Source organism: Arachis hypogaea, chromosome 6 (assembly GCF_003086295.3).
Source record: "Arachis hypogaea cultivar Tifrunner chromosome 6, arahy.Tifrunner.gnm2.J5K5, whole genome shotgun sequence".
NCBI classification, from domain to species: Eukaryota; Viridiplantae; Streptophyta; class Magnoliopsida; order Fabales; family Fabaceae; genus Arachis; species Arachis hypogaea.
Genome location: NC_092041.1, coordinates 80,565,624 through 80,593,216, shown reverse-complemented (window position 1 = coordinate 80,593,216; position 27,593 = coordinate 80,565,624). Strand labels below are relative to the sequence as shown.

Sequence of the window (27,593 nt, the reverse complement as noted above, 5' to 3'; positions counted from 1 at the left end):
TCCATTACTTGTCGATTGACATGACTAAGAGAGACTACAAATAGGGATTTTAAAAAATCTATTCATTAAAAGTCTATATATATTCTAAATGTAAGAAAATTATTTTTGTATGTGCAAATTAGATATTAAACAAATACTTAAATATTATTTTAAAAGAAACTATAAAAAAAATTATAATTACCTCTTTCAATGATAATTTTGTGGCTGTAATAGTGACTTTGTGAATTTTTCCTTCTCAAGTAGTTGTATATATGTAAATTAATTTTTTTCTATAAGATAAAAAGAGACAAAAAATAAAGAGAGCAAATATATTATTCTCGTATTATATTAAAAAATTCACAATAATTATAAAAAAAAGACAGAGCAAAGCAACAACAATAAAAAAAATTATCCTATCCAATCAAAAGCCAAACTAGTGTTCTTTTTATATATAGAGGCAACAAGTGTTGTAAGAACTTACATCTTAGAAAATGACAAATAAAAGTGAACAAAATAAAATCAATTACCATACATTAAATAACAATATTATTATAAAAACTATTTGAAAAACCATCTATCAAGTACTATTAATAGGTACCACTATTAGTTACATTTTTTAAAATTTCATTATCACTAATTTTACTTCATTAAGCATACATTTTTTGTACAAGTTAATAATCAACCTTGCAAAAAGAGTAATTGCAAAATAATGAATCCGATTATAGCAAAGTGGGATGGTAACTAACGTAGTACTAATACAAAAAAGGCAAAGCCTAATAGTAGTACTATTGTAGAACAAAAATTATAGAATAGCTGTGAGAATGGTCCCCAGTCCAGCATATTACTTTATCAACCAATCAAACAAGAAATTAAAAACAAAAAGAAAAAGAAAAAGAAAAGAAATCAATGCACTCAAACTGCCCAACTAAAATGGAGAAATTATTGTTGTTAATATATATAAAGTTTGATTAAATACACCTGCAGGGACAACTGTCGCGTGGCTTTTGTGAGAGAGAAAGCGTGGGGGAAAATGATCTTCGCCTAGATTTAAAAACAAAAAAGAAAGCAAAACATGCTTTGACTCTACCTAAACCATCCAAACAAAGATTCAATCTTGAAACAAGGAATAATCCTACACCAATTCTGAATACAAAACAAAATAAATGAAAGCATAGAAACGTACTTACTAGCATGTTGTGTTGGTCAAAGCGGAGTAAAGAAGACAAAAGGAAGAGACAGTGGCCAAGCACCAACACAAATAACAAATAAGCTTTCAGCGCAGAGAGAGGTAGACAACAAATAATCTTAATAAATAATATCCTTACTAAGACTGCTAGTTAATCTTCTCATTATTTTTGTAGATAACTAGTGAAGTAAATGCCTACTAACCTCAACTTAAGGTGACTCTATTAACTTGAAACTGACTTCAAATTGTGCTGCATTTTGGAGCTATTGCATCGTTCAGGAGAGCCAGAATGAGCAGTGACACACTTCACAGTCCTAAACCCTCTTCCTCTCTGAGTGAATGAGAACAGTAGCAGAAATCAGATACAGGATAAGTAGTTTCTGTATTTTTCCATTTTATATAACAAATAATGAGGCCTTGGCTTTTACGTTAATTCCTTTCTCCTTTGAATATTCAAATCTTTGTGTTGAACTTTTTGACACGATTGATTTTTGAGTTTCACTAAAAAAAACTCATTAGATGAAATATCAATAATCATTCCTCTCTTTTTTTTTTTTTTACATAACAAGCAAGACTAAGCAGTTAAGTTTATTAAAACTTAAAAAAGAAAAGCCTTCAAAGACAAAAATCAGTTGTTCCAAGGGTTACCTAAAACAGGGAGGTCGATCTCGAACGAGATCTTCGTGTCTGGTCAAGGCCGCCGCATCCGACTTGTTGGAGTGAAAATGATTGTCTTATAATGATTTATGACTATGAGGGGAACCAACCATGTGATGTAATTCTTTCACTACAAGAAAAAATGTTTTTTTTTTCAACGCTAAAAATCGACGGTTACTTCTGCCGTCAATAATTTTTGACGGCTTGCTGTCGATATTACTAAGAAAAAGTAATTAAAAATAAAATATTAAAATCGACAGCAAGGTCGTCGATATTTATATGGTACATTAATTTTTTTCTTATTATCGTCACATTATCGACGCACCAGAAGTCGAAAATGCTTTTATTTTAAAATCGACACATACGCCGTCTATTTTATTATTTAAAATATTGACAACGTTACCGTCGATAAATTTGAACAGTCTAAATCGCTTTCTAAAAATGAAATAAACGGTGTGAATTTAATATATAAAATAGACGTAATAGATGTTGCTTTTTTATAAAATTAAAATTGACAAAAGTGTCGTAGATTTTTATCACTAAAAATCATATCCCCGCGTCTAGAAACGAAATTCCTCCAAAGTTCAGAAACCCAATTCCCCCAAAGTTCAACCCGCATCCACCTTCTTCCACACCACCTCTTCTTTCTCCTTCTGCCGAAACTTCTACGGCAGGTTGTGCTCTCGCCGGTGCAGCTGCAGGTTCTGGTCCCACTGGACATGAAACGGTTCATCACTCAACCCGTCACTGCCGCATCCCTCACCTCATTCACGTTCAGCTCTCTCCTTGGGAAAAAAAGGTTAAGCTCTTTTCACGGTTTTTCAATTGTTTCAGATTTTTTTATATTAATAATAACTGTGATTTTCTTTTGTTCAAATTCATGCATGGTTTCACGATTTCATTATTTTTTAGGGTTCAATTGTTAGTAGATAGTAGTTGTCTGTATTAACTTGTTATGGATTGGTGAGATTGGTCCATTTTAGTGGGTCGGTTGAATTAGATTGTGGATGGTCCTTTGCTTCGGGTTGAATTTTTTGTGTTGTGTTTTTTTTTTTGTTTCGTCTTTTTTTTTTCTAAGTTAAATGCTGTGAATTTTGTTATTTGTTGAAAACTGTTTCCTGCTCGAGTGTATATTGTGTGTCATTGGCATTACTGGAGCATGGATACAAATACAATAGCTGTGAAGTTATTAAAATGTTTACAATTATGGATTGCTTTTAGAAATTGCTGATAGATTGCTTTTACAATATGTCAACAGGATAATGAGTGATGTCTTTTAGAATTTTGGTGTGATGGTTTTGTTGAATCATGTCATTTTAATGCCATGATCACTGCAAGGCTTGTGCATCTAGAATTTATGATGATCTGGTTAGTTGTTGATTACCTTAAACTTTTTGTCTTAAATGTTAAAGTTACAATTGTAATTATATTGAGCACATGAACTTTAATTTCAAATTTGTATTTAACTATTCCAAATTCAATAACAATGGCGCAACACTTAGATAATCAAAATTGTTTAATTGCAACCGATGTAGACATTTAATCTTCTTCCTCTCCTTCATTCTCAGCAATGTTAAAGTACCTCAGTTCATAAACATTCCTATCTTTGTTAGAAGCAATCACCCTGAGCCAATCATGCACATTGTGTTTCTTCAAGTACTTCTTTGTCAAATACTTTAAATACCTATAACCAAGTACATGCAATCTTAGTTTAGGTAAACCGATTTGAATGGAAGCTCAAGCAACTTTAAAAGAAGACAAATCCCATGGCAAAAGATAAATAGAGATAATTTCAATTTGACCCAATGCTATGAAACTATGAGCATACTTGGTTCTTATAAGTAATCTAGGATCTATAGTCACAAATTCTCTACTTCATTTTTCACACTATAATGCCAACTAAACGGCCTAAACAGTACACAAGGCAATTTACACAAAAATAAAAATAATGTAAGAGTACTGAAAATAAACTGTAAAATCTAATGTAAGAGTACCGAAAATAAACTGTAAAATCCAATGTCCTATTAGTTTTTGTTTTTCTAAAAAGAAAACGCATATTTGATCTATCTTTCATTTTTCTAAAATTAGCTTTACTATTTACTTTTGTTCAAAGTTTATATGCTTATTGATTATGCTGAATTAAAATTATATACTTGCTTGTTTATATCATTTTATTTGTTCCTTTCAGTCTTTTCTTTCTTCTTGAATTTTGTGCATCTCGAATAGAAAATTTGAAGTTACAGCTTATAAAAGATAGAAGTTGCTTATTTTAATGTGTACAGGATATGGTTGGTAGAGACAGAGGTCGCGGTCGCGGTCGTGGCCATGGCCGTGGCCGTGGCCGAAGGCGAAAGGGGAGGCCTAGGCTTTCTACTGGTCACCCCCTTGACTTACATGCAAATCCATACTCTCTCATTAGGTCATTAATGAGAGAACTTTTACTTGGTCTAGAATTCAGAATAAATTCCCGTTGCAAGTATAGCTTCTAAACCAACAAAAGTCCTTTCATACAAACGTTTTGGTTGTCAAAAGTAACAAACTCCTAAATAAATTGATAACCGAGTATTTAAATCTCGGGTCGTCTTCTCAAGGAATTGCAGGGAGGTATGTTCTTATTATTGGTTATGAAAAAGTGTGTTTTGGGGTTTTGGATTAAGGTAAAAAGTTAGTTGAATGACAAGTAAAATAAAATAATAATAACTGGAAAATAAACCTTTGGCAAGGTACAAGAACTGAAAGTCCTATCCTTATCAATTGTGATGAGAATTGGATTTTAATCCCACTTAGTTAACATTTACTAAACAAAGGAAGGTCAAGTGGACTAATTAATTTGATACCTAAAGTCCTAGTCTTTCCTTTGGAAAGGGCTAGAGTTATTGGAATTCAAATTAATCAGCAACTCCCAATTTCAACCACTGCTTTATTTGACAGCTCAAGCGTCACCAATTACTCAACCAAAGCCAAAAGGAAAAAATCCAAATTATTTATATTATAAATAAAAGAAACAAATCATAGATCTAAAAATATCTCAAATTATATTTAAATAAGAAAATCAATCCAAACATGGAACATTGAAAATAAATAAATACAAAGAATATTGAACCTGAGATGCAGAAGAAATATTCATAATCCTAATAAAAATCCTAATCCTAATCCTAAAAGAGGGGAGAGAACCTCTCTCTATAAAAACTACATCTAAAATTGTAAAAAGTGCATTATGAGAGCATGATGAGTCTCTGCAAGTTCCCTAACTTTAATCTGTGTTTCTGGGCCAAAAACTGGGTTGAAATGTGGCCCAGAATCTCTGCCAGCGACTTTTGTAATTCTGCAGATTGCGCACGTCACGCGGTCGCGTCATCCATGCAGACGCGTCATTCGCGTTTTTCCCTGCCACGCGTTCACGTCGTCCACGCTTCTGCGTCACTTGTGCTTTCCAATCAGTGCGGTCATGTGAGCCATGCGGCCGCGTCACTACGAATTCTTTTCTTCCGCGCGGTCGCATCGCTGACGCGTACGCGTCACTTCTCGCTGGTCATCTCATCAATTTCTTGTGTTCCTTCCATTTTTGCAAGCTTCCTTCCCAATCTCTTACTCATTCATGCCCTATAAAGCCTGAAACACTTAACACACAGATCAAGGCATCGAATGATAATAAGAGAGGATTAAGATTAGCTAAATTAAGACCAAAGAAGCATGTTTTCAATCATGTAATAATTTTAGGAAGGAAATATAAATGCATGCTAATTATATGAATAAGTGGGTAAAGACCGTGATAAAACCACACAATTAAACACATTGTAAACCATAAAATAGTGGTTTATCAACCTCCCCACACTTAAACATTAGCATGTCCTCATGCTAAACTCAAGGAGACCAAATAAATGAGTAGGGAAAGGCAAGACTCATGCAATGCAACCTATGAATGTGAATGCAACTACATGCTGAAATGATTCTACCTACTTGGTGAAAAAGTAAATAAATCTTTCAAGAATAAATATGAACTGGATTTCACTAATTCAAATCACAAAATACAATATAAGTAACTTGCAAGAAGAAGATAGCTCATGAAAGCAGGGAACATAGAATTAAGTACTGAACCCTTACTAGTAGTGTATATCAATGTAACTCTCAAGTGTCTAGGGTCAATTCTCTCAATTCTCTACTAATCTTGCTTTCTATAGCTTGCTCTTCATCTAACAATCAACAAGAATTAATTGCACCAATACACAAATCAAGAGGTCTTTTAAGGGTTGTAATGGGGTTAAGGTCAAGGTAGGATTGTATTTGGCCAAGTGGACTAAAATCTGAATCCTTAATTAACATAAACTTTCCACCTAACTTAAGACAATTCATTTAATAAAAATACAAAATCTAACTTCCCATTAACTGTGTTTACTACATGTTCATGCATCCTAAAATTGAGTTTAGTACATATGCATTGATACCAACACTTACTTTTGGGCATTTTGTCCCCTTTTATTACTTGCTTTTTTTTATTATTATTCTTCTCAATGCATATGATTAAGGTTTTGAATGCATAAACATGTTCTTAACATTTTTCATATTTTCACATAAAGTCTAACATACTCAATTCCCAAAACCAAACGTTTCCAAACCCACTTTTCCCCACACTTAATTCATGAGCATTCTCACTAGTCTAAGCTAATCAAGGATTCAAATTAGGGACATTATTGTTTTCCGCTTAGAGTTAGTGATGAGCTAAAGTAAAGAACAAGGGGCAAAATAGGCTCAACATGGGTTTGCAAAGGATAATAAAAGGTAAGGCCATAAGGGTATGTAAGCTCAGTGAAACAAGGCCTCAATCATATAAGTGCATGCATACATCAAATAATAGAAATATAGAATTAAGCAAGACAAAGATCACAATTTTAGAGAGAGAAACACACATCAAAAATAAAATATTGGTTGATAAAATGCAACCAATAAAATAGGCTCAAAATCTCACTGGTTTTGTGTGTTCGAGCTTTAAACTATGTTCCAAAATAATATTTCTTCAAACAAGTTTTTCAAAAAGTTTTATTCAAATTAGTGAAATACTATAAAAATTTCTTGAAAAAGAAAATATTACTTTAACCAAGTGGTAAAATATGCACAAAAAACAAACATGCAATCAAACATGCAAATGCAACAATGAAAAACAAAAATTGGTGTTGAGAAGGGACTAACTAACCCGTGGAGATCGGTATCGACCTCCCCACACTTAAAGATTGCACCGTCCTCGGTGCATGCTGAGATGTACAGGTGGGTGGGTGTTGTGGTTCCTCATCTGTTGCTCGTTGTAGAAGCTTTCTCTTTACCCGTTCTGGTGGCCAGCCTGAAAAAGGGAGAAGAGAAAGGGACATGAAGTCAAAGGGATGGAGCAAAGAGGAGGACGGTACGAGTGATAATTATGCCAAGTAAAAAATAGTGAATGAACGACATGGTCGCGATTCCATGTGATCAGTTCATCAATGGAAATATAGCAAGGCATGGGGAGTATTGGATGTAAGATGTTTATTAGCATGCCGGCAAGGGCATGAGTAGCATAGATCAAGCATCAAAAGCTTTAATGTATTGTTAGTCGTGAGAAACTAACAATAACGTTTGTATTGACAATTATATTTAATTAATAAAATAGTAAAGAAAATTTGTGAAAAGCAAGCATGGAATAGTAGAAGAGAATAATTTAAAATAATGCACAATGCCATACGGGCTTTTTCACAAACACTTAGCATGCATGGTGAATATGTTATTGAAAATATTAATTAGAACATGCAAGAAACCCTATAAAAATAATATATAATTGTCAAACAATTCTTTGAATAACCCACAAGCAAAATAAATAAATTTCTAACACCAATGAAAATAATGCAATGAATGAAACTATGCAAATAAATTAAATAGAAGTGAAGAGGGATGAGAAGAAAAAAGTAAGAAAAGGGAGAAGAAAGAAGAAAAGAAATAAGAAAGGAAGAAAAGAATTAGATATAGGGAAGAAAAGATAAGATATTTGGCTGCGTTGGAAAAGTTGTGCGGCGCAAGCGACGCGGACGCGTGGGGGACGCGGTCGCGCAACTTGCGCATAAATTAATCGATGCGGCCGCGTCGGTCACGCGGACGCGTGACTCAGGTTATGCTACTGGCGCGAGGGCAACCTCGCGCTCGCACAACTCTCTGTTCAAAATCTTATTTTGCCAAATTTTGGGTGACGCGATCGCGTGAGTGGGCTAAAGAAAGGAATGACGCGGACGCGTCGGCGACGCGGACGCGTCGGCGACGCGGTCGCGTGGTAGAGGTTGTGCGTCTAGCACCAATCTAGCACCACTCTCGCACAATAATTTGTTGTGCACCCTTTTTACGTCGAAAATCAGGGCACGCGGCCGCGTGGGGCACGCGATCGCGTGGGAGGCCATTATTCCCATGCGACGCGGACGCGTCAGCGACGCGGTCGCGTGGGACGATTTGGGCCACTGGCACGCCTCCAGCCACGCTCTAGCGTGACTCTCTGTTCGCTTTTATTTTCTCCCCTCTCCTTTCGACGCGGACGCGTCGCGTGGCATTTTTTTTTTAATATGCAGTATGCAGAATGCAAAATGATATGAATGTTATGAGTAATTCTAGGTTCAATGAAAAACTTGAAAACAAATACAACTAAATAAAAACGAAAAAGGAACGATCATACCATGGTGGGTTGTCTCCCACCTAGCACTTTTAGTTAAAGTCCTTAAGTTGGACATTTGGTGAGCTCCCTGTTATGGTGGCTGGTGTTTGAACTCATCCAGAAATCTCCACCAGTGTTTGTATCTCCAGTAACCTCTGGGGTCCCAAACTAAGCATGTAAAGCCCTTAAGAAGCTTCAAAAAGATTCTTAGGCTCCCGGGGTGACAAATGTCAGAGCAGATTCCAGGATCCCAAATCTTGCTGTTGCACCCGTCTTCTTGTTGAGCAATATTGTTCCATCCGGGTGGTTCATCGTTAGAATTCTCACTGAAGCGTCCAAACAACTTCCTAGACCCATTCAATTGAGCTCTATACCAACCTTTGCGTTTAAACTTAAAGCTTCCAACCATAATGAACTTTGCAGGACAATTCTCACCACTGACCATCTTCCTTTTTCTCGTTATGCCACAAAGAGCTCTAACTTGTTCATCCGTCTCCAGTAACCCATATTCAAGTGGAATTAGAAAGCTAAGGGATATGAATTTTACCCACTTGAATGTTGTGAAGGATGATGGCAACTTAGGGGGAGGTGTTTTGAATGAACGTGCAAGCTCCACTCCCTTGTGCTCTTCTTTGACATCTTCCACCTCTTTGCAAGCTTCTTCAATTTCAACCTCTTCCTCTTGGTAGCTTTCTTCCAATTTAATCTCTTCTTTATTGCTCACCAAAGGCATGGGAGGTTGTGCCTCTTCTTCTTGAATCTCCATCTCTGGATTAACCTCTTCCAAGTCTTCAACTATGACATGCCTTGGAGGTTGTACACCCTTCTCAACATTAAATTCAAACTCCTTGGAAGGAGGCTTTATGAATGGACTTTCCAATGGAGGTTCAACATCTCCTAAGTCTTTAACCACTTCTTCTTCTTCTTCAATAATCCCGGCTTCCTCCACTTGTTCCAGTACAAATTCATGCTCCTTACTGTCCATCGGAGTTTCTAATGTCTCCTTCATGCTACGTTCTTCATTAGATTATCCACATGAAGCCATGGGGGTTCCTTGAGTGTTCGAACATTGGTGGACGAAATTGTGATCATCAATAATGGCTCCAAAGACTTGGTGCTCTCAAACGTGAATCACACTTTATCACAACTCCGCACAACTAACCAGCAAGTGTACTGGGTCGTCCAAGAGATACTTGCTTAAATAATAAAGGATAGAAATACTTATGTAAATTAATGGTTGGAATTTCAGATAAGCGTATGGAGATGCTTGTCCCTGTTGAATCTCTGCTTTCCTACTGCTTTTATCCAATTTTATCACTCCCTTCTATGGCAAGCTGTACGTAGGGAATCACCGTTGTCAATGGCTACATCCCATCCTCTCAGTGAAAATGGTCCAAATGCTCTGTCACAGCACGACTAATCATCTGTCGGTTCTCAATCAGGTTGGAGTAGAATCCAGTGATTCTTTTGCGTCTGTCACTAACGCCCAGCCTTCAAGAGTTTGAAGCTCGTCACAGTCATTCAATCCCAGAATCCTACTCGGAATACAACAGGCAAGGTTAGACTTTCCAGATTCCCATGAATGCCGCCATCAATTCTAGCTTATACCACGAAGATTCTGATTAAGGAATCCAAGAGATATGCGCCCGGCCTAAGGTAGAACAGAAGTGGTTGTCAGTCACGCGTGTTCATTGGTGAGAATGTTGATGAGTGTCACGGATCATCACATTCATTAAGTTGAAGTGCAACGAATATCTTAGAACAGGAATAAATCGAATTGGATAGAAAATAATAGTAATTGCATTGAAACTTGAGGTACAGCAGAGCTCCACACCCTTAATCTATGGTGTCTAGAAACTCCACCGTTGAAAATACATAAGTGAAAGGTTCAGGCATGGCCGAATGGCCAGCCCCCATGATCTGAGAACTAAACGTCCCAAGATTGAATAATACAATCCCCAGATGTCTAATACAATAGTAAACTATCCTATTTATACTTAAACTAGCTACAAGGGTTTACAGGAGTAAGTAATTGATGCATAAATCCACTTCCAGGGCCCACTTGGTGTATGTTTGGGCTGAGCTTGATCTATCCACGAGCTGAGGCTTCTTTTGGAGTTGAACGCCAAGTTGTAACGTGTTTTGGGCGTTCAACTCCGGTTCGTGACGTGTTTCTGGCGCTTGACTCCAGACATCAACATGGAACTGGCGTTGAGCGCCAGTTTACATCGTCTAATCCGAATAAAGTATGGACTATTATATATTGCTGGAAAGCTCTGGATGTCTACTTTCCAACGCCGTTGAGAGCGCGCCATTTGAAGTTTTGTAGCTCCAGAAAATATATTTTGAGTGCAGGGAGGTCAGATTCCAACAGCATCAGCAGTCCTTTGTCAGCCTCCTTATCAGAGTTTTGCTCAGGTCCCTCAATTTCAGCCAGAAATTACCTGAAATCATAGAAAAACACACACACTCATGGTAAAGTCCAGAAATGTGAATTTAGCATAAAAACTAATGAAAACATCCCTAAAAGTAACTAGATCATGCTAAAAACTACTTAAGAACAATGCCAAAAAGCGTATAAATTATCCGCTCATCACAACACCAAACTTAAATTGTTGCTTGTCCCCAAGTAACTGAAAATCAATTAGGATAAAAAGAAGAGAATATACTATAAATTCTAAAATATCAATGAATATTAATTCTAATTAGATGAGCGGGACTTGTAGCTTTTTGCTTCTGAACAATTTTGGCATCTCACTTTTTCCTTTGAAGTTTAGAATGATTGGCTTCTCTAGGAATTTTGAATTTCGGATAGTGTTATTGATTCTCCTAGTTAAGTATGTTGATTCTTGAACACATCTACTTTTATGAGTCTTGGCGGTGGCCCTAAGCATTTTGTTTTCCAGTATTACCACCGGATACATAAATGCCACAGACACATGACTGGGTGAACCTTTTCAGATTGTGACTCAGCTTTGCTAGAGTCCCCAGTTAGAGGTGTCCAGAGCTCTTAAGCACACTCTTTTTTGCTTTGGATCACGACTTTAACCACTCAGTCTCAAGCTTTTCACTTGGACCTGCATGCCACAAGCACATGGTTAGGGACAGCTTGATTTAGCCACTTAGGCCTGGATTTTGGTTCCTTGGGCCCTCCTATCCATTGATTCTCAAAGCCTTGGATCCTTTTTACCCTTGCCTTTTGGTTTTAAGGGCTATTGGCTTTTTGTGCTTGTTTTTTCTTTTTCTTTCTATTTTTTTTTTGCAAGCTTTTGCTTTTTCACTTCTTTTTCTTGCTTCAAGAATCAATTTCATGATTTTTCAGATTATCAATAACATTTCTCTTTGTTCATCATTCTTTCAAGAGCCAACAATTTTAACATTCATAAACAACAAGATCAAAAATATACACTGTTCAAGCATTCATTCAGAAAACAAAAAGTATTGTCACCACATCAATATAATTAAATTAAATTCAAGGACAATTTTCAAAATTTGTGTACTTCTTGTTCTTTTTGAATTAAAACATTTTTTATTTAAGTGAGGTGAAGGATTTATGGAATTTTATTCATAGCTTTAAGACATAGTTACTGCATACTAATGATCATGAAGTAGAGACACAAAACATAAATAGACATGAAGCATAAAAATAAAAAAATAGAGAAATAAGAACAAGGAATGAGTCCACCTTAGTGGCGTCTTCTTCTTGAAGGACCAACAATGTCCTTAAGCTCTTCTATGTCCCTTCCTTGCCTTTGTTGCTCTTCCCTCATTGCTCTTTGATCTTCTCTTATTTCATGGAGAATGATAAAGTGCTCTTGATGTTCCACCTTTAATTGTTCCACATTGTAACTCAAATCTTCTAAGGAAGTGTTGAGTTGTTCCCAATAGTTGTTTGGAGGAAAGTGCATCCCTTGAGGCATCTCCGGGATTTCTTGGTGATGAGCTTCCCCATGCGTCCCTTGGGCTCCATGAGTGGGCTCTCTTGTTTGCTCCATCCTTTTCTTAGTGATGGGCTTGTCCTCCTCAATGAGGTTGTCTCCTTCTATGATAACTCCAGCTGAGTAACATAGATGGCAAATAAGATGAGGAAAAGCTAGCCTTGCCAAAGTAGAGGACTTATCGGCTATTTTGTAGCATTCATGGGAGATGACGTCATGAACTTCTACTTCCTCTCTAATCATGATGCTATGAATCATGATGGCCCGATCCACAGTAACTTCAGATCGGTTTCTAGTGGGGATGATAGAGCGTTGAATGAACTCCAACCATCCTCTAGCCACAGGCTTGAGGTCCAGTCTTCTTAGTTGAACCGGCTTGCCTTTGGAGTCTCTTTTCCATTGAGCTCCTTCCACACGTATGTCCATAAGGACTTGGTCCAACCTTTGATTAAAGTTGACCCTTCTAGTGTAGGGGCGTACATCTCCTTGCATCATGGGCAAGTTGAACGCCAACCTCACTTTTTCCGGACTAAAATCTAAGTATTTCCCCCGAACCATTGTAAGATAGTTCTTTGGATTTGGGTTCATACTTTGATCATGGTTCCTAGTGATCCATGCATTGGCATAGAACTCTTGAACCATTAAAATCCCGACTTGTTGAATGGGGTTGGTTAGAACTTCCCAACCTCTTCTTTGGATCTCATGTCGGATCTCCGGATACTCATTTTTCTTGAGCTTGAAAGGGACCTCAGGGATCACCTTCTTCTTGGCCACAACATCATAGAAGTGGTCTTCATGGGCTTTGGAGATGAATCTTTCCATCTCCCATGACTCGGAGGTGGAAGCTATTGTCTTCCCTTTCCCTTTTCTAGAGGATTCTCTGGCCTTGGGTGCCATCAATGGTTATGGAAAAAAAAAGCTTATGCTTTTACCACACCAAACTTAAAATATTGCTCGCCCTCGAGCAAGAGAAGAAAGAAGAGAAGAAAGAAGAGAAGAAGAAGAAGAAGAAAATATGGAGGAGAAGGGGAGGTGTAGGTTTCGACCAAGGTATAGAAGAGGGGGTTGTGTTGTGTGAAAATGAAGTAGAATGGAGGGGTATATATAGGGAGGGGGAGAGGGTAGGTTCGGCCATTTAGGGTCGGTTTGGGTGGGAAAGATTTTTGAATTTTGAAGGTAGGTGGGGTTTATGGGGAAGAGTGGAGGGATGTGAGTGGTGATGGGGGTAATTGGGAAGAGAGATTGAGGTGATTGGTGAAGGGTTTTAGGGAAGAGTGTTTATTGGAAAGAGAGAATGAATGTTGAGAAGAGGGGAGAATATGTTAGGTGGAGATCTTGTGGGGTCCACAGATCCTGAGATGATCCTGTTGGGTCCACAGATCCTGAGGTGTCAAGTAGTTACATCCCTGCACCAATTAGGCATGTAAAATGCCTTAGCATACCATTCTGGTGTTTAAACGCCAAAGTGATGCACGTTCTGGGCGTTCAACGCCCATGTGCAACATGTTTCTGGCGTTGAACGCCAGTTCCATGCTTGTTACTGGCGTTCAGTGCCAGCTTTCCTCAGGGCACATTCCTGGCGTTCAAACGCCAGGATATTGCTTGTTTCTAGCGTTCAGCGTCAGATCTATGCTCTGTTCTGGCGTTGAACGCCAGCCAGATGCACCTTACTGGCGTTTAAACGCCAGTAAGTCCTTCCTCCAGGGTGTGATTTTTCCTCTGCTATTTTTTATTCTTTTTTTTAATTTTAATATTTTTTCGTGACTCCTCATGATCATGAACCTACTAAAACACAAAATAACAATAAAATAAAAAGAAGATTAGATAAATAAAAACAGGGTTGCCTCCCAACAAGCGCTCTTTTAATGTCACTAGCTTGACAGTGGGCTCTCATGGAGCCTTAGAGAAGTTCAGAGCATGATGAAGGTTTCCCAACACCAAACATATTTGAATGTGGGGTCTTCTTAACACCAAACTTAGAGTTTGGTTGTGGCCTCCCAACACCAAACTTAGAGTTTGATTGTGGGGGCTCTTTTGGACTCTGTACTGAGAGAAGCTCTGCATGCTTACTCTCTTTTGTTACAGAGGGATGGTCGTGTGCCTTAAACACAAGGTAGTCCCTATTCAATTGAAGGACTAATTCTCCTCTGTTAAGATCTATTATAGCACCTGCTGTGGCTAGGAAAGGTCTTCCAAGGATGATGCATTCATCCTCTTCCTTCCTAGTGTCTAGGATTATGAAATCAGCAGGGATGTAAAGGCCTTCAACCTTTACTAACATGTCCTCTACTAATCCATAAGCTTGTCTTACTGACTTGTCTGCCAATTGTAATGAGAATAAGGCAGGCTGTACCTCAATGATCCCTAGTTTTTCCATTACAGAGAGTGGCATAAGATTTATGCCTGACCCCAGGTCACACAGAGCTTTTTCAAAGGTCATGGTGCCTATGGTACAGGGTATTAAGAATTTCCCAGGATCTTGTTTCTTTTGAGGTAGAGTTTGCTGAACCCATGTATCTAGTTCACTAATGAGCAAAGGAGGTTCACCTTCCCAAGTCTCATTACCAAACAACTTGGCATTCAGCTTCATGATAGCTCCTAGATATTGAGCAACTTGCTCTCCAGTCATAACTTCATCCTCTTCTGAGGAAGAATAGTCTTCGGAGCTCATGAATGGTAGAAGGAGATTTAGTGGAATCTCTATGGTCTCTATATGAGCCTCAGATTCCTTTAGGTCCTCAATGGGGAACTCCTTCTTGCTTGAGAGACGTCCCAGGAGGTCTTCCTCACTAGGATTTTCGTCCTTCTCCTCCCTTGTGCATTCGGCCATATTGATTACATCAATGGCCTTGCACTCTCCTCTTGGATTCTCTTCTGTATTGCTTGGGAGAATACTGGGAGGGGTTTCAGTGATTTTCTTACTCAGCTGGCCCACTTGTGCCTCCAAATTTCTAATAGAGGATCTTGTTTCATTTATGAAACTTAAAGTGGCCTTAGACAGATCAGAGACTATGTTTGATAAGTTAGAGGGGCTCTGTTCAGAATTCTCTGTCTGTTGCTGAGAAGATGATGGAAAAGGCTTGTTATTACTTAGCATGTTTCTTCCACCATTATTAAAGCCTTGTTGAGGCTTTTGTTGATCCTTCCATGAGAAATTTGGATGATTTCTCCATGATGAATTATAGGTGTTTCCATAAGGTTCACCCATGTAATTTACCTCTGCCATTGCAGGGTTCTCAGGATCATAACCTTCTTCAGAAGCTGCCTCTTTAGTACTGTTGGATGCATTTTGCCATCCATTCAGACTTTGAGAGATCATGTTGACTTGCTGAGTCAACACTTTGTTCTGAGCCAATATGGCATTCAGAGCATCAATTTCAAGAACTTCATTCCTCTGGGGCATCCCACTATTCACGGAATTCCTCTCAGAAGTGTACATGAATTGGTTATTTGCAACCATGTCAATAAGTTCTTGAGCTTCTGTAGGCGTTGTCTTTAGGTGGATAGATTCACCTGCAGAATGGTCCAATGACATTTTGGAAAACTCAGATAGACCATAATAGAATATATCTAATATGGTCCATTCTGAAAACATGTCAGAAGGACACTTTTTGGTCATCTGCTTGTATCTTTCCCAAGCTTCATAGAGGGATTCACCATCTTTTTGCTTGAAGGTCTGAACATCCACTCTAAGCTTGCTCAACTTTTGAGGAGGAAAGAATTTATCCAAGAAGGCCGTGACCAGCTTATCCCAGGAGTCCAGGCTATCTTTAGGTTGTGAGTCCAACCATGTTCTAGCTCTGTCTCTTACAGCAAAAGGGAAAAGCATGAGCCTGTAGACTTCAGGATCTACTCCATTCATCTTTACAGTCTCACAAATCTGCAAGAACTCAGTTAAAAACTGGTAAGGATCTTCAGATGGAAGTCCATGAAACTTGCAGTTCTGTTGCATTAGAGCAACTAATTGAGGTTTCAGCTCAAAATTGTTTGCTCCAATGGCCGGAATGGAGATGCTTCTTCCATCAAATTTGGAAGTTGGTTTAGTAAAATCACCAAGCATCCTCCTTGCATTATTATTGTTGGGTTCGGCTGCCATCTCCTTTTCTTGTTCGAGATTTTCAGAAAGGTTGTCTATGGATTGTTGTAATTTAGCTTCTCTTAATTTTCTCTTCAGAGTCCTTTCAGGTTCAGGATCAGCTTCAACAAGAATGCCTTTTTCCTTGTTCCTGCTCATATAGGGAAGAAGAGAACAAGGAAAAAAAAAAGAGGAATCCTCTATGTCACAGTATAGAGATTCAGACATAGAGGATTCCTTTATGTTAGTAGAGAAAGAAAGGGAATAGGAGTGAAGAAGAATGAATAGGTAGGGGTAGTGATTTGAGATGAAGAGAGGTGAAGAGAAGTGTTAGTAAATAAATAAATAAATAAATAGAAGAAGAGGAGAGATAGAGAATTTCAAAAATAATTTTGAAAAAGTAGTTAGTGATTTTCAAAAATTAAAGATAAGATATAATTAAAATTAAAATTTAAAACAATTAATTAATTAAAAAGAATTTTTGAAAAAGGATGAGATATTTTCGAAAATTAGAGAGAGAGAAGTAGTTAGGTGGTTTTGAAAAAGATAAGAAACAAACAAAAAGTCAAATAGTTAGTTGAAAAAAAAAATTTGAAAAGATAAAAAGATAAGAAGTTAGATAAGATATTTTGAAATTAAATTTTTGAAAAGATAAAATTTTGAAAAAGATATTATACAAAAGATAAGATAAGATAGATTTAATTTTTAAAATTAAAATTAATTATTTAACTAACAATAAATTAAAAGATAAGATTCTATAATTTAAAGATTGAACCTTTCTTAACAAGAAAATAACAAACTTCAAATTTTTGAATCAATCATATTAATTGTTAGCATAATTTTCAAAAATTTGAAATAAAGTTAAGAAAAAGATTTTTGAACAATATTTTTAAAGAATTTTCGAAAATTAATAAGAAAAATGAAAAAGTTTTAATTTTTGAACAAGTTATAAAAAGATAAGATTTTTAAAATTGAAAATTTGACTTGACTTGTAAGAAACAGCTAATTTTAAAAATTTTTGACTAAGTCAACTCAAATTTTCGAAAATTATGAGAAAATTAAGGAAAAGATATTTCTTTGATTTTTGAAATTTTTTATGATGAGAGAGAAAAACATAAAAATGATCCAAAACATGAAAATTTTGGATCAAAACACATGATGCATGCAAGAACACTATGAATGTGAAGATGAACAACAAGAACACTTTGACGATCATGATGAACATCAAGAACATAATTTTGAAAAATTTTTGATGCAAAGAAACATGTAAGACACCAAACTTAGAAATCTTTAATGCATGGACTCTAACAAACAAAAAATGTATATGAAAAACAACAAACAACACAAAACAAGAAAATATCAAGATCAAACAAGAAGACTTGTCAAGAACAACTTGAAGATCATGAAGAACACCATGAATGCATGAATTTTCAAAAAATGCAAAAAAAAAAATTTTAAAGCATGCAATTGACACCAAACTTAAAAGTTGACTCAAGACTTAAACAAGAAACACAAAATATTTTTTATTTTTATAATTTTATGATTTTTTTGTATTTTTATTATATTTTTTGAAAATTATTTTTTTGGAAAAACAAAAAATAGAGAAAAAATTTTGAAAAAAAAAATTTTCAAAACTTTTTTGAAAAGAAAAGTACCTAATCTGAGCAAAAAGATGAACCGTCAGTTGTCCATACTCGAATAATCCCCGGCAACGGCGCCAAAAACTTGGTGGACGAAATTGTGATCATCAATAATGGCTCCAAAGACTTGGTGCTCTCAAACGTGAATCACACTTTATCACAACTCCGCACAACTAACCAGCAAGTGTACTGGGTCGTCCAAGTAATACCTTACGTGAGTAAGGGTCGATCCCAAAGAGATTGTTGGTATGAAGCAAGCTATGGTCATCTTATAAACTCTCAGTTAGGCAGATAATAATTGATTATGGGAAATATAAAGAGATACTTGCTTAAATAATAAAGGATAGAAATACTTATGTAAATTAATGGTTGAAATTTCAGATAAGCATATGGAGATGCTTGTCCCTGTTGAATCTCTGCTTTCCTACTGCTTTTATCCAATTTTATCACTCCCTTCTATGGCAAGCTGTATGTAGGGCATCACTGTTGTCAATGGCTACATCCCATCCTCTCAGTGAAAATGGTCCAAATGCTCTGTCACAGCACGGCTAATCATCTGTCGGTTCTCAATCAGGTTGGAGTAGAATCCAGTGATTCTTTTGCGTCTGTCACTAACGCCCAGCCTTCAGGAGTTTGAAGCTCGTCACAGTCATTCAATCCCGGAATCCTACTCGAAATACTACAGACAAGGTTAGACTTTCTGAATTCCCATGAATGCCGCCATCAATTCTAGCTTATACCACGAAGATTCTGATTAAGGAATCCAAGAGATATGCGCCCGGCCTAAGGTAGAACAGAAGTGGTTGTCAGTCACACGCATTCATAGGTGAGAATGTTGATGAGTGTCATGGATCATAACATTCATCAAGTTGAAGTGCAACGAATATCTTAGAACAGGAATAAATCGAATTGGATAGAAAATAATAGTAATTGCATTGAAACTTGAGGTACAGCAGAGCTCCACACCCTTAATCTATGGTGTATAGAAACTCCACCGTTGAAAATACATAAGTGAAAAGTTCAGGCATGGCCGAATGGCCAGCTCCCATGATCTGAGAACTAAACGTCCCAAGATTGAATAATACAATCCCCATATGTCTAATACAATAGTAAACTATCCTATTTATACTTAAACTAGCTACTAGGGTTTACAAGAGTAAGTAATTGATGCATAAATCTACTTCCAGGGCCCACTTGGTGTATGTTTGGGCTGAGCTTGATCTATCCACGAGCTGAGGCTTCTTTTGGAGTTGAACGTCAAGTTGTAACGTGTTTTGGGCGTTCAACTCCGGTTCGTGACGTGTTTCTGGCGTTTGACTCCAGACAGCAACATGGAACTGGCGTTGAGTGCCAGTTTACGTCATCTAATCACGAATAAAGTATGAACTATTATATATTGCTGGAAAGCTCTGGATGTCTACTTTCCAACGCCATTGAGAACGCGCCATTTGGAGTTCTGTAGCTCCAGAAAATCCATTTCGAGTGTAGGGAGGTCAGATTCCAACAGCACCAGCAGTCCTTTGTCAGCCTCCTTATCAGAGTTTTGCTCAGGTCCCTCAATTTCAGCCAAAAATTACCTGAAATGACAGAAAAACACACAAACTCATGGTAAAGTCCAAAAATGTGAATTTAGCATAAAAACTAATGAAAACATCCCTAAAAGTAACTAGATCATGCTAAAAACTACTTAAGAACAATGCCAAAAAGCGTATAATTATCCGCTCATCAAACGTCGGGAGGCTAATTGCTTTATTGCTTGCTCCAATTGATGAAGGGTTTCATGAAATTGATCTACTATTTTCAAAAAATGATCCCTTGACTCTTGTTCCTCCTTGATGATTACCTTTCTATGACAACTCCCTTCAAATACTCCTTCATCTTCAAGGGTCTCTCCTACCTTCGCCTTTAGTGCCTCCTCTAGCTCCTTATGAAGTATGGATTCACGAAGATGATCCTCTCTCTCTTGTTCCATATCAATAGCGTCATTGGGATCATCTTGCTCTTGGATTGATGGATGTGGGTGCTCTTCCATGGATGGTGGTGATGGGATGGGTGGATCATTATGTGGTTGAAAAGGAAGTGCAGTAGAGCTTGAGGGTTGATTGTTGAAGGTATTTGGTGGTCTGATTTGGGCAGCGAGAGCTTGTATAGTAGAGTTTAGATCGGTAAATGCTTTCTCCATGGAGGTTTGGGGTGGATAGGAGGGTTCATTTGTTGGGAGAAGGGGTTCATGGTAGAATGGTGGTTCATCTTGATAATGATAAGGAGATGGTGTATATTGAGGTGGTGGTTCTGTGTATGGTTCATTTGGCTCATAAGGTGGTTGGTATGGTGGGTACGAGTTAGGATCGTATAAAGGTGTTTGGTGGTAAGGGGCTCGTGAGTATGGTGGTCCCAAGCTATGTTGAGGGGGCTCATAGGCATATGGTGGTGGTTGTTGATAATCAGAAGAATGCTCACCATAGCCATTGCCTTGATATGCATCACAGAACGGTTGTTGATAGTCCATTGGAGGTGGTTGTTGCCATGAGGGTTGATTAAATTCTTGTGGCTCCTCCCATCTTTGATTGTTCCAACCTCGATGCCTGTTCTCATTATAATCTCCTCTTCCTGCAACATAGTTGTAACCAGACTCATAGCCAAAGGGGTGAGAGTTCATAGTAGTAGAAGAAAATAAAAATAGAAACTAACAAAAAGAAAGTATTTTGAAAAAGATATAATTTTTGAAAGATTTTTTTTGAAAAATATTTACAATAACCAATAATAAGGCACACGTTTGCAATTCCCCGGCAACGGCGCCATTTTGATGAGAGAACTTTTGCGTGGTCTAGAATTCAGAATAAATTCCCGTTGCAAGTATAGCTTCTAAACCAACAAAAGTCCTTTCATACAAACGTTTTGGTTGTCACAAGTAACAAACCCCTAAATAAATTGATAACCGAGTATTTAAACCTCGGGTCGTCTTCTCAAAGAATTTCAGGGAGGTATGTTCTTATTATTGGTTATGAAAAACTGTGTTTTGGGGTTTTGGATTAAGGTAAAAAGTTAGTTGAATGACAAGTAAAATAAAATAATAATAACTGGAAAATAAACCTTTGGCAAGGTACATGAACTGGAAGTCCTATCCTTATCAATTGTGATGAGAATTGGATTTTAATCCCACTTAGTTAACCTTTACTAAACAAAGGAAGGTTAAGTGGACTAATTAATTTGATACCTAAAGTCCTAGTCTTTCCTTTGGAAAGGACTAGAGTTATTAGAACTCAAATTAATCAGCAACTCCCAATTTCAACCACTGCTTTATTTGACAGCTCAAGCATCACCAATTACTCAACCAAAGCCAAAAGGGAAAAATCCAAATTATTTATATTATAAATAAAAGAAACAAATCATAGATCTGAAAATACCTCAAATTATATTTAAATAAGAAAATCAATCCAAACATGGAACATTGAAAATAAATAAATATAAAGAATATTGAACCTGAGATGCAGAAGAAATATTCATAATCCTAATAAAAATCCTAATCCTAATCCTAATCCTAATCCTAAGAGAGAAGAGAGAACCTCTCTCTCTAAAAACTACATCTAAAATTGTAAAAAGTGAATTATGAGAGCATGATGAGTCTCTGCAAGTTTCCTGACTTTAATATGTGTTTCTGGGCCGAAAACTGGGTTGAAATGCGGCCCAGAATCTCTGCCAGCGACTTTTATAATTCTGCAGATCGCGCACGTCACGTGATCGCGTCATCCATGCGGACGCATCATTCGCGTTTTTCCCTGCCACGCGTTCGCGTCATCCACGCTTCCGCGTCACTTGTGCTTTTCCAATCCGCACGGTCGCGTGAGCCATGCGGCCGCGTCACTGCGAATTCCTTTCTTCCGCGCGGTCGCGTCGCTGACGCATACGCGTCACTTCTCGCTGGTCATCTCATCAATTTCTTGTGTTCCTTCTATTTTTGCAAGTTTCCTTCCCAATTTCTCACTCATTCATGCCCTATAAAGCCTAAAACACTTAACACACAGATCAAGGCATCGAATGGTAATAAGAGAGGATTAAGATTAGCTAAATTAAGACCAAAGAAGCATGCTTTCAATCATGTAATAATTTTAGGAAGGAAATATAAATGCATGCTAATTATATGAATAAGTGGGTAAAGACCGTGATAAAACCACACAATTAAACACATTGTAAACCATAAAATAGTGGTTTATCAGTCATCATCCGGCACGACTGCTCTGACCAATGGGAGACCACCACCTATTGCTACTACTACCCCCTCCCGTCAGGAGCCTCAGATACACATGATTCCTACTACGGGTATGCCAAGATCATGCACTCAACAAGCTAATGAACCTTCCAACACTGCCTCACATGGTGTGTAAAGAGATCTAGCTATTGTAGCTTCCAGTCGAGCAGGATCTTGTGGGGAAAGACAAACCACATCTAATAGTACCCAAGATGCTCAGGGTCAAGGAACATCCACTGCCATTGGTCACTCCAGCACAAGTGCTCCCAAGCTCAGATATGATGGCGCCAAATGGTTTGTTATTTGCTTTAAATTTTATGAACTAAGCGTGCACTTTAAATGGTCGTGCTTTTATTTTTTGGGTGGATATTTGTTAATGAAAATATTTGCTTAACTATTTGCTTTGATTCGATATGCTTATCTTCTTAGTTCTTTTAGTTGTTATCAAAGTGATGAATGGCCAAGAGCATAGGTTTGGATTTTCACACTAAAAATAGGATTGACGTTGCAAGTATAGTCCAAACCCAACAATTGATCATCAATCAAATGTTTACAATTTCTAATTAACTGAGAGTACTTAAACCTCGGGTCATCTTCCTTAGGAGTTGCAATTAAGTGTCAATTATTGGCTATAAGAGAGCATGTGGAATGGATGATGGCCAAAGAGCAAGCAATGTAAATGGCAAGAAAGTAAATGATCATGCAAGAAATTAAAGGAAAGCAATTAAAAGCAATGAAAATGGAAATTAAGTGCTAAAAAGGACTCTTGGTGATAATTGGGGAATTAAGGGTTCATATCCTAATTATGGACCACAAACATGGCAATTGTGTGGAATTAATCCTAATTAGTCAATCCTACTTGAGAATTAGTCAAAAAGACATAATTGATTCCAATCCCTAAGTCCTAAGTCAACACTAGTTGGTTACTTAGAGTCAAGGAAAACCAAACCAATTAACAATCCTCACACAATGCGGAATGGACATCCACAACTCAATTCTACCCAAACACACAATTTCTCAACCAAGAGTGTGAATACTAAACATGCAAGGGATTAAACATCAAAGCATTGAAAGTCAAAGCAATTAAATGCAAGGAAAGGGAACTTCAAATGCAAGAAATCTCTTGGCAAGTAATTGAGAGCCAAGGTTACCTATCCTAGCCATTGACCACAAACACATGATGATTATGAAGAGTTAATCCTGCTTAGTCAACCCTAACATCGAGGATAAGTCAAGTAGGCATAGTTAATTCCAATCCATAAGTCCTATGTCAACACTAAGGGTCACATAGAGTCAATGAAAACCAAATTAACTAACTACTCTAATATATCAAACAAGAATGGACATCAATGTCTCAAGGATCACCAAAGTCATCAATTTCAAGCCAAGAGTGGAGAAAAACTAAGTAAAAATTAAGCCAAGCATTTTATCAAATTGTATTAAAAATAAATTTTAACTACCAAATACAAGAAAATCATAACAATAACTAAAGAAAGCAATAAATGAACATAAAACATAAATTGTATTAAATGTAAATTAAAATAACAAAGTGTCATAAACATAAAGGAACAAAAAAAATGAAATAACAAAATAGAAGGAAAGAACAAAGATGCTATAACAATAAATGACAAGAAAAAGTAAATAAAAACAAGAATTAAAAGTAGAAATTGCAAGAAATTAAACTAAGAAACTCTAATTCTAGAGAGAGGGGGGAGCTTCTCTCTCTAAAAACTAAGAGGAAAAACATGTAAAAAGCTAAATCTAATTGCCCCCCTTCATTCCTCTTCACTTTGGCCTTAAATAGCTTCAGAAAATGAGTTGGATTGGATTTTGGAGGCCCAAAATTTGCCCCCAGCGATTTGCATTAATGAGCTCACGTGCATGCAGTTGTGCGTACGCACAGTCGCGCAAAATTCTCATCGTGCGTACGCATGACATTTGGTGCGTACGCATCCTTGCACGAGGTCACCGTTGTGCATACGCACGCATCACTGTGCGTACACACCTTTGCAGTAGCTTCCAAACTCCATTTTCTTTATGATTTCTCCCCTTTTTAGACGCTCTTTCTTCACTTCTTCAACCCAAAGTTGCCTTGAAAATCTGAAATCACTTAACAAATACATCAAGGCACCAAATGGGATTAAAGTGAATAAAAATTGACTAAATTAAGCACAAAAGAGCATGTTTTCACAATTAGGCACAATTTAGGGAGAAAATACAAAAGCATGCTATTTAGATGAATAAATGTGGGTTTATGTGATGAAATTTACTCAAATCAAACCAAAATATATTGTCAAATATGGATTCATCACAAAGCTAGCTTAACTATTTGCTTCCTGTGTCCAAGATCCATAAATTTAAATGGTATGCTTTTATTTGTTTCTTTGAATCGTCGTTCCTACACATTCACCTTTTCTGTTTGCTTCTCTGTTTGTACTGTTTGAGGTAACTAGTAGCAGTGCGTGCAGTATTATTTGTCAGGATGCTGCTGCTATAGTACTTGTCACAAAATAGAGCATGTTTGCTTCTTTCATGTCAGTTTTAAATTTTATAAATAGTGACATTTGGTTTTTGATGTAGTTGGCACCCACCTAAGCCTGGATTGAAGCGTATTTCTCAGGTTTTTAGGGAAAACTACAACAAGCCTTGGCTGAGTTTTGATGAGGTAGATGATGATACTCGAAAAATATGGTGGACTGAGTGGAGGGTAAATTCTATCTCCTTATGCTCCTTATGAATAGCATTCATTGCTCATTATGTTCTATATATTTTGCCTTCTTGTTATTCTATTTTTCTTTTTTAATCAAATAAAGTGTTGTTATTTGTTGAATTCACATTTCATGGTATTTATCTGCTTTAATTAGGTGGATTTCATTGACTTTTCTTGCATTTATTCATTAAAATAGCATAGTTTCATAATTTCTCACTAAATTGTGCTTAAAAGTGAAAACATGTTTTTTAAACTTTATAATTGCTAAATTTTATTCACTTTAATTCCATTTGATTCCTTGATGTGTTTGTTGAGTAATTTCAGGCTTACAAGGCAAGTATGGATTGAAGAAGTGGAAGGAAAGCATGCAAAATGGGAGAATTCAAGAAATGAAGGATTTGTAAAGCTGGCAGCCCTGACCTCTCGATACTAAAGTGATCATAACTTGAGCTACAAATGTCCAAATAAGGCGGTTTCAGTGGTATTAGAAAGCTAACGTCTGGGGCTTCGAAATGATATATAATTTGCTATAGTGGACATAAGTTGAAGTGTGCATACGCACACGATTTGTGCGTACGCACAAGTCAGAAAATAGCAAGTGTGCGGACGCACACAAGTCCCTACACGTGACCTTATTAATTGCAATTCGCTGGAAGCAATTTTTGAGCCCCAAAACCTAATCCAACTGATTTCTAAAGCTATTTCAAGCAAAATTGAAGCTTTGAGAAAGGGGGCAATTAGGTTTAGCTTTTATGATGTTTTCTCTTAGTTTCTAGAGAGAGAAGCTCCCCCCTCTCTCTAGAATTAGGGTTTCTTAGTTTAATTTCTTGCAATTTCTACTTTTAATTCTTGTCTTTATTTACTTTTCCTTGTCATTTATTGTTATTGCATCTTTCTTCTTCTTCATTTCTCTTGTTATTTCCTCTTTTATGTCAATTTCTCATGTTATGAACACTCTTGTTAATTTTGCTTCTAATTAATGCAATTTATGTTTTCATGTCATTTATTGCTTTCTCAAGTTGTTATTGTTACTTTCTTGCTTTGGTAGTTTTAGAATTTATTTTATTGCAATTTAATATTATTTTATTTTCATGCACACCAAGTGTTTGATAAAATGCTTGGCTTAGTTTTCACTTAGTTTTTCTCCACTCTTGGCTTGGAATTGTTGACTTTGGTGTCCCTTGAGTCATTGATGTCCATTCCTATTTGATATATTAGAGTAGTTTGTTAATTTGGTTTTTCTTGACTCTTTGTGACCCCTAGTGTTGACATAGGACTTAGGGATTGAAATTAACTATGCCTATTTGACTTATCTTCGATGCAAGGTTGATTAAGTAGGATTAACTCTTCATAATCATCATATGTTTGTGGTTAATGACTAGGACAGGTAGCCTTAGTTCTCAATTACTTTCCAAGAAGTTTCTTACATTTTAATCTTCCTTGCTTTGACATTTAATTGCTTTGACTTTTATTGCTTTGATGTTTAATTTTTTGCATGTTTAGTTTTCACACTTTTGGTTGAGAAATTGGATGTTTAGGTGGAATTGAGTTGTGGATGTCCATTCCGTATTGTGTGGGAATGGCTAATTGGTTTGGTTTCCATTGATGATAGTCTTTCACTAAGTAATTAGTGAGTTGACTAAGACTTATGGATTGAGATCAATTACACCCTTTTGACTAATTCTCAAGGAGGATTGACTAGTTTGGATTGATTCCACACAATTGCCATGTTTGTAGTACACAACTAGGATAGGAATTCCTAATTACCCAATTCTTGCCAAGAGTTCTTTTTAGCATTTAATTTCCATTTTCATTGCTTTTAATTGCTTTCCTTTACTTTCTTACATGCTTATTTAATTTCTTGCTATTTGCATTTCTTGTCTTTCTTGCCATCATTTCCCAATCCCCATTTCCTTCCATAGTCAATAACATGACACTTAATTGCAACTCCTAGGGAAGACGACCCGGGAATCAAAACTCCCAGTTATTTTGTATTGATTTAATATTTGATTGATGTTCAATTGTTGGGTTTGGACTATACTTGCATCGAACAATCTCTAATTTTAGTTTGAAAATCCGAACCTATACTTTTGGGCATTGTCATTATTCCCAATGAGAAACTGTTACGAGCTTGACTCTACAGGATTCTCATTTTGTTTAATTACTATATCTGTTTAATTAAACAGATATTAATAATTAAAAACTACCCTGCATGGTATAATTTTTTATGTGTGCAGTGGGACATATTTTTAAGTGTCGGCTCTCCAAAATATTTTTTTATATATTTTTTTTATTTTTTACTTTTGATATAACAACATGATCAAACTGATAAACAATGTTCAAACTACTGTCAAAGCATTCATCATCAATATAATTAAGCACATAATCAATAATATACTCACAATTATTCTTTGAGAATAGCACATGGTATATATATGCTTTTCATGTTTTCCATAGTTGTATAACTTTTTGGCTCATACACATAAAGGAATTGAACA

At 36.7% G+C, this 27,593-nt stretch overlaps 1 long non-coding RNA gene and 1 other non-coding gene across 3 annotated transcripts; both read left to right on the top strand.

Annotated features, from left to right (window-relative positions):
* The first annotated feature begins 2,349 nt into the window (after positions 1–2,349).
* Positions 2,350–26,097, top strand: LOC112805649 (uncharacterized). Of its 2 annotated transcripts, XR_011862389.1 has the most exons (4): positions 2,358–2,621; positions 3,081–3,190; positions 24,966–25,092; positions 25,420–26,097. It is a non-coding gene; the product is annotated as an uncharacterized lncRNA (long non-coding RNA). The 2 variants fall into 2 exon arrangements; XR_011862388.1 differs by lacking the exons at positions 24,966–25,092; positions 25,420–26,097 and having other exon boundaries at positions 2,350–2,621; positions 3,081–3,334.
* LOC112700483 (small nucleolar RNA R71) lies at positions 16,015–16,118 on the top strand. Its single transcript, XR_003153393.1, has one exon. It is a non-coding gene; the product is annotated as a small nucleolar RNA R71 (small nucleolar RNA).
* Positions 26,098–27,593: the final 1,496 nt, after the last annotated feature.